Below are 8,144 nucleotides of genomic sequence, written 5' to 3'. Positions count from 1 at the left end.
TTCATTTGTATATATCAATATATTTGTTTATTAAATATCCTAAATATATGCAACCTTCATTTCTCTGGTTTTATTATATGAACATATCTGACTGCTGGAGTTAATGGTGTTTACACGGACCAAAATCGTCGAGGAAAGAAGTTTAATGTGTTGTTAAGATTTGTAAAACGTTACTATAGACGTTAGATAATTGGAGTAATTCTGCTACATTTTCAAGTATACACTAATGCCAAAAACAAATTATAAACAAAAGCATTAAATTATAAACAAATACAAAATATTGTTAATACTATATCTTTTGATTTTAAATTTATTTTATAGTAAGTGTGTGAGGGAACCAACTAGAAGTTATAATAATATACTTTTGGGGATTTCAGATGATTCTTATGGTGGATCTTCAACATCCAGTGCCTGTGTGGCTATTGTATTTTTGATGATTTCTGTTCTTGATACATAGACTGCAGATCTCTGGCAGAAGTTTAAATGTACGGTAAGCGTAGCAGGGGTTTTTTTTTGTAAGCCTTTGACGATCTCAATCAACAACCTAAGATATGCTAAAGGTAATGCGTTTTTGTCTTCGTTTTTCTCATTGTAACTATATCCACGGCTGCTTCACAGCATATCTCCAACAGCTTCCTTATCTGTAACAAAATTCGTGCACTTAAGTATAGTCCGGATTATACCTTTTAAAATTTTAATTTTATGATTTTTTGACAGTATCGAGACGACTATTTGTTAGGACGAGATAAGAAACAATAACTTGCGCAAATACAAAATCATTCAACCATTTTCGCACCATGGTGATACCAAGTATATTTATGGGTTTCTATATATAATTTATGGGGCAATAATTTTGCCATATACTGCTGATAGTGAGCTATGAGAACATTCCTTATAGAATTGAACGTAATATTTTGACTTATTATTTGTAAAATTGTTACTATAGTTTAGTTGGTTTTTATATATAGATAACACTACAGACATAGTTAATTTAAAGCAATCCTTGAAAAACATGCCTTTTACTAAACTTGTTTGTAATAAATTATGAAATTCTTCTCTTGAGCACAAATGATACTTATAAAATGTTTGCATTTAAAGAAGGCTTACGATACCATTTTAAGTGAAAATAAACAATAACGTGCGCAAATACAAACTCCTTTACCTATCTGTCCACCACGGTGATACTAAGTATACTATTGGTGTTCTAGAGCGTATATCTGCGATACGTGAAGAGTAAAGTGCTCCCAGACCCCACAGCAACACGAGAGGGGTTCAGGGGTTGTGTGTCTAAGAGCTGGATTACGCAGTCTAAGTGCCTCTTAAGGGACCAACTATGTGAGCCTAAGAAAGTTTAGTTAAACCTTGCTGGCAAAACATAACGACATCATCCTCCAAGTTTTGGCGTATTATTTCGTTCTATTACGAAGTGCATTAAATTTATAAAACTTAATATGTAGAGGATAAAATCATATATCATTTGTATAAAAACGAAATACTTAAACTTCATTCGAAATGAAGATGAAACTCAAAATTTGTAAAAGTTAAATACACGCTTTGTTGCAAAAAATTATAACTGCAGACATTGAAATAAATTATTATAATAACACTGATATTAATTTTTAAAAATCATTCTAAAAAACAAAAGGATTTTTTGTACTATGTGGTAGGCTATTTGTAATTTAAAATATGTATAGTTGTAAGCAGATATGAACAATATGCAAAAATAACAAACAATTTAATAAAACAATCCAATAATAAAACAAATTCCCCGTTTATAACATTACATAATTGTAAGATTTTAAAGACTGTCAAGTGCTCTCATTTACACTATTATTATGTTGTAATTTATAATTATTTATTAGTTTATATTTTTTCCAGATTATTCACTATGAATATACAGTAGTATAACTAGCTAAAAAGTATCAGTGAATTACAAATTAGTTTTGTTGAAATTCTGCTACGTTTCTTGCTATTGAGAATTTATTTAGGTAACAAAAAGTAGTATATTAGTATTAAAAGTTGATCAGGTCCAGCAATGTTCACTCAAAAAACAATAATAGGTTGTTTTTGATTTTACTGGTTAGCCTATATAAAGGCTGGTCGTTTTTTTGTTAGTGAAAATATAGTTTGTATCAATCTGTAGGGAAGTATTCGGTTCAAAATTGATTCTTAACGCGTTTGAAAGTAAATCTGCATGTGACTCAGCTGTTTAAACTGTTTAAAATTTTATCGCGTCTACATATTTTAAAGACTGAATCAACTATTAAACAAGAAAATGTAGGTAGGACGCCCAAGATCAGGAATATGTGAATTGACCATTGCTCTTTTGCAGCAATCCTTGATGCAAAGCCATTTGAAAATAAAGTGGGAGCTATAATTTTGAAACAGGAATTCCAAAAAACAAAAGTATGGTTCATCTTGAGACGTAATATAGGGTTAGAGCCTTATCACTTTCAAGTTTTCCAATCAATAGATTGGCGCAGAAACAATACGATTGGAAAGCTGTCAGGTGTTGGCTGAAATTTCGATTACGCAACATAACATTACTAATAAATTCACATTAAGCGATAAAGCCTTATTTGACAAAACCGTACCTGTCGACTAACTTAACCCAATATAATCTTAGCCTCTGAAAACCAAATAGTTGTTCGTCTCTATGAGAGTGACTCATTATGAGTCAATGTTTGTTGAATATTACTACCGGTGAAGGTATTAGAACCTACTTTTTGATACAACAACAGTGACTTGAGACGGTTATTTATGGTTATTGCAGTGATAAGCCGTAAACAAACTACGTGAAGGTGCATGCATCATTGGGCGATTAATTGTTCGAACCTATCTTGACCAAACGTGTACATGTCGATAACTAGTTGTGATGTACCATTGTACTAACGCTCCATATATCCTGACTATCCACCATGTGATGATTACCTTTAACCGATAGTAAAGGATAGCATGCATATAAAAATAGTTCCTGACGTCAATGAATAAAAGAAAACTGGATGCGGGGTTTAGTATCATTCCTTGCGACGTAAGTGTACTTGATTTTATTTCTAGATCAAATTTAATTTTGTCTATTTTCTAGAAAGAGTGCAATAAGTACATTGTTTGTTTTCATTCTTAAGGGTATGCTATGAACATTTTATGGAATATTCCCTTTTACTGAGTAACGTAATATGAAATATAATCACTACTATATATCATGTAACTTATCAGGGGAAATAAAACAGTTAAGTAGAGTGACAATAATATGTGTAGTTCAATTAATTCTTGTGCCATCGTTACACCAACATTGAAACTTGGTGATGATTAACGGTAGTATATTAATTTGTTTATATTACATAAGAAATAGGATATTTGTTTCGTGTATTACAGGAATTCGTTGTTTTAGTACCAAAAGTACATTATTCAAACAACGGTTGGATCAATTGGATTAATTCATATTTAATATTAATCAAAGCCAGAGGAAGAATATTATGAAGACGTCGGAAAAAGTTTCCCAGATTATAATAATTCTAAAAAATATTGATAATATTTATCAAAAATAATCCACACTTATCTGATGATAAACTGATGTGGATACCTTCAGATGAGATGATACCATAGATAATTTAGTCCCATTAAACCACAAGCGTTTACCATAAGTTGTGAAATTTATTTTAATAAATCATATGTTTAGTTGTTATTGTGAGTAATCAGCTGTGCTGAAAATTAAATTGATGATTTTGTGATCATTTTGTTTAGTGTACAAGTTTCAATTGTAAGATTAAATTTCATGAGTTTCTTACTTCTCGTTCAAGGTAATAAAACATATTGTTCAGAGAGTTCTATTAATTCGATTTATTAGACATAATTTTACGTCGGAAAGTTTTCTATAAATAATGTGTAGGAGGCAATAAACAACAAGATTTAAAATAAGTAAATTAATGAAAAAGTATTCCTATAAAACTATGTTTAATACTGAATATGTGTAATTAGCATTTAATGTGAATAACATGATGGTCTATTGGATCTAATGGTTGGCTTTAGCACGTATAGGTCCACGTGGTATAGGTATCAACCGGTATAAGGTATAACACAGGTTATTATAGGTGTAAAAATTTCCTTGTTCTTGTGTATATATTATAACAAAAATGTTCTGGCTTTATTTACTGCAACATATTTAAGACGACTTTATTAGGAAATACTTAGAAATGTATAAACAATATTTCCTATTACATAATTTTCCTATAAAACCAATCTATAACGTAAACGAAGGAATTTGTACTGTTGGCCTAATTTCTTGAGATGTATTTTACATTTATTAACATCCTAGCTAAAGAGAAAAATAATATTGTAAATCCCTAATTTTATTCAAATTTATAATATTTTTAATTACCTCTTTTACATAACATACTTGACTGAGAAATTTACTTTGGATAGTTGCCATCAAAATGGTATTCACTTTTATCTAATACAGTTTTTATTTGAATGCAATATTATTCATGTAACGTTGCTCTTAGCATATCAGGAGTAGATCAATTTTGAAGAGAAGAAAAAATATACTTTTCACCTACAATTTAATAGAGTAAATCTCTAAGAATGTACTCAGCATGTATTTATAAATATTATCATAAATGTCTATTACATTTAAACCTGAGTTCCTATATACCTTTCCAAAAATTGTGAATTACAAAATCAAATGTACATTACGGTAATGTTAGTAAAACATTTAGGTAACAATGATATTAAATAATTTTGTAGGTAAAAAAAGATCCTTTAGTGTAGCCATATAAGTTACCATAATATAATTCACTTTTATCCACTACCGTTTTAATTTGCATGTAATATTAATCACTTAATCTTGATAAAGGGATATATGAAATTGATAAATTATAAATAGAATCAAAAATTAAACTTTTCTATGAAAATTGTAATATTTTTGGTGTTAAACTCTAAGTATTTACTCACACTGTATTGATAAATATTCTGTTACATTTAACATGTGTTCTTATATGCATTTCAATTAATCTTCATTTACAAACATAAATGTACATTACGTTGATATTACAAAAACATTTGGGTAGTAATTATATTTAAATAAGGCTTAGGTAAAGTGAATTACTTACCTTTTTTGACATTAAAAGTTTTAGATTTAGATTAACAAAGACAACATAAATCGTGTAAATTCTTATGTCTCACATTCTATTTTACTTTTTTAATAGTCCACATTTACGTCTCCTTTAGATTTAATGTTACTTCCATCATTTTCAAATATTTAATCTGGAACAGACTAAAGACAACTGTTGTACACTGATATAAAACAATTAAAAGAATACAGGTTTCTTTTTATATTACATATTATACAATAAAATGATTAACTTGTTTACGTGACATTTATGTTCTAAAAAGTATCTTGTTAAGCAATATGTAATATACAGGGTGTTTGAAAAGTATGGGTACGGCTTAATATTTTAAAAACCATAGCAGATAACATCTATAAACTTTGCACAGTGTCATATGGCTATGTAAATTATTTTTCCTTGCTATTACCATGACATGCCCAACCATGGGGGGACGGCCCATAGAGGAAAACATGGAAATCTTAAATTGAAGCATGGGTCGAGTGATACCTCATTTGAAAGAGCTCACTTAGTAGAGTGGAATACCGCAAAACCGCATCTCAAAAGGTTTATCCAATCAGAAATGGCGGGTTGTTTTAGGTACACATTGTAAAGTACATTATGCGCTGCCTTTTCTGACTGGATCGTCGTATTCTGATGCGGTTGGCGGCGTTTCACTCTGCTAACCAATGTGTTTTCACTGACTTTTTAATTAGCAAATTATGTCATAAATTTATAAACACAATAAATAAAAATAAAAACATCGGTATTTATTGTGTTTTATTTACTAAAACAGATTAAAGATAAATGTTATTAGTTTATAATAATAAACGTGTAAATAATATTTTCTTTAACATAATTTGTCTTTAAAATTCAACCATCACGTACAATAAGAAAATTTGTACGGTTAAAACTAATTTCTTGACATTTATATTAAATTCAATAATATCCAAGTTTAAGAAACAATTCCCTTAACTCATTGAAATTTTGAATAACAGTACCAACAACCTCTTTGAATAACATATATGACCATTAGGTAGCCATTACTGTAGCCATATAAGTCATCGTGATAGTTTCCATTTTTAACCATCATTTTTTTCAATTGAACGCATAATTATTCACTTAATTTTGCTAAAGTCATATCTTGAATAGGTAATCTATAAATAGAAAATTAAACATTTCATCGAAAATTGTTTCAATGTAGGTGTAAAACACTAAATAATTACTCGCCTTATATAAATATATATTTTTTTGTATAAAATGTAACCTGAGTTCCTTTATATTTTTATGTAAATTCCTCTTGTCTCACATTCTATTTTACTTTGTTAATAGTCCACATTTACGTCTCCTTCAGTTTTAATATAACTTCCATATTTTTAAAATATTTAATCTGGAAACGACTAAAGGCAACTATTGTACACAGATATAAATGAATTAAAAGAATACATGGTTCTTTTTATATTATATACAATAAAATGTTTAACTTGTGTACGTGACATTTATGTTCTAAAATGTACCTTGTTAAATAATATGTAATATATAAAACTATGACTATTTCTTAGAATCATCAGTAGGCAGACGTAAAATATAATACTTATTTTTTGGGCAATATTATGTCACGTTATTTTGGAAAGGTACATAATCTCAGTAGTATAAAATATTCCGTACATTTATATCATTTTTATAATTCAAGATTTCCTTTATTTCGTGTCTGTATTAAAGTCATGTTCTAGTTTTATTTCCTGAAATAAAATTAAAAGACGAATATTTTAGATAATAATCAGAAACATGTAAAAAATATTATCTTTAACATAATTTTCCTCGGAAATTCATGCATCACGTAAAATAAGAAAATCTGTAGATTTAACCTAATTTCTAGATATTTATTTTAAATTCAATAACATCTAAGTTTGACAGACAAAAAAAATCGTAATTCCTTAATTTTATTTAAATTTTTAATAATTGTACGTACCTCTTTTACTGTAGCTATTTAAGTCATCAAATAGTTTCCACTTTTAACCATTACATTTTTCATTTGACAATGAAAAATGTAACTCCCTAATTTCATTGGAATTTTTTATAATTGTACGTGCATCTTTTACTAACATATTTAACCATTAGGTTGTACTGTGTCCATCTAAGTCATCATAATAGTTTTCCACTTTTCACCATTACCTTTTTCATTTGAACGCATAATTATTCACTTAATTATGCTAAAGGAATATTTTGAATATATCATCTATACAGAGAAACAAAAATTAAACTTTTTACCGAAATATTGTAACATTGAAGGTGTAAAACACAAAGTAATTACTCGTAAAAAAAGTAAAAATATATATTTTGATAAATGTAACATGAGTTTCTTTATATTTTTCTACTAAACTTCATTTACAAAGATAAATGTACAGTACGTTTATATTACTAAAACATTTGGGTAATAAATATATTTAATTATTGCTAAGGTAAAGTATATTACTTACTTCTTTTGATATTGAAAGTTTAGATGAATAATTTAAGAAAAATAAATCATGTAAATTCCTCTTGTCTCACATTTATATACTATAAGATGTTTAACTTGTTTACGTGACATTTGTATTCTAAAAAGTAGCATGTTAAGCAATGTGTAATATATAAAACTATGAGTATTTCTTAGAATCATCAGTAGGCAGACGTAAAATTTAATACTTATCTTTTAGGGCAATATTATGTCACGTTATTTTGAAATGGTATATAATCTCGTTAGTATAAAATCTTCCGTACATTTATATCATTTTTATAATTTACAATTTCCTTTATTCATTTTCTGTATTAAAGTCATGTTCTGGTTTTTATTTCCTGAAACAAATTAAAGACGAATTTTTTTAGATAATAATCAGAAAAGTGTAAATAATATTATCTTTAACATAATTTTCCTCGGAAATTCATTCATCACGTAAAAAAATAAAATCTGTACAGTTGACCTAATTTCTAGATATTTATTTTAAATTCGATAATATCCAAGTATGAGAGACAAAAATTTCATTTCCCTAATTTCATTGAAAT

The 8,144-nt window shown here is 27.9% G+C and overlaps 1 long non-coding RNA gene across 1 annotated transcript; it reads right to left on the bottom strand.

The window, feature by feature from the left end:
* Positions 1 to 290: 290 nt before the first annotated feature.
* LOC124365229 lies at positions 291 to 5,371 on the bottom strand. The gene is made up of 2 exons (XR_006922717.1): positions 5,109 to 5,371; positions 291 to 641 (listed from the first exon to the last, which is right to left on the bottom strand). It is a non-coding gene; the product is annotated as an uncharacterized LOC124365229 (long non-coding RNA).
* Positions 5,372 to 8,144: the final 2,773 nt, after the last annotated feature.

Source organism: Homalodisca vitripennis, chromosome 6 (assembly GCF_021130785.1).
Source record: "Homalodisca vitripennis isolate AUS2020 chromosome 6, UT_GWSS_2.1, whole genome shotgun sequence".
Lineage (NCBI taxonomy): Eukaryota > Metazoa > Arthropoda > Insecta > Hemiptera > Cicadellidae > Homalodisca > Homalodisca vitripennis.
The sequence above is the reverse complement of the archived record's forward strand: the minus strand, read 5'-3'. Positions and strand labels throughout refer to the sequence as shown.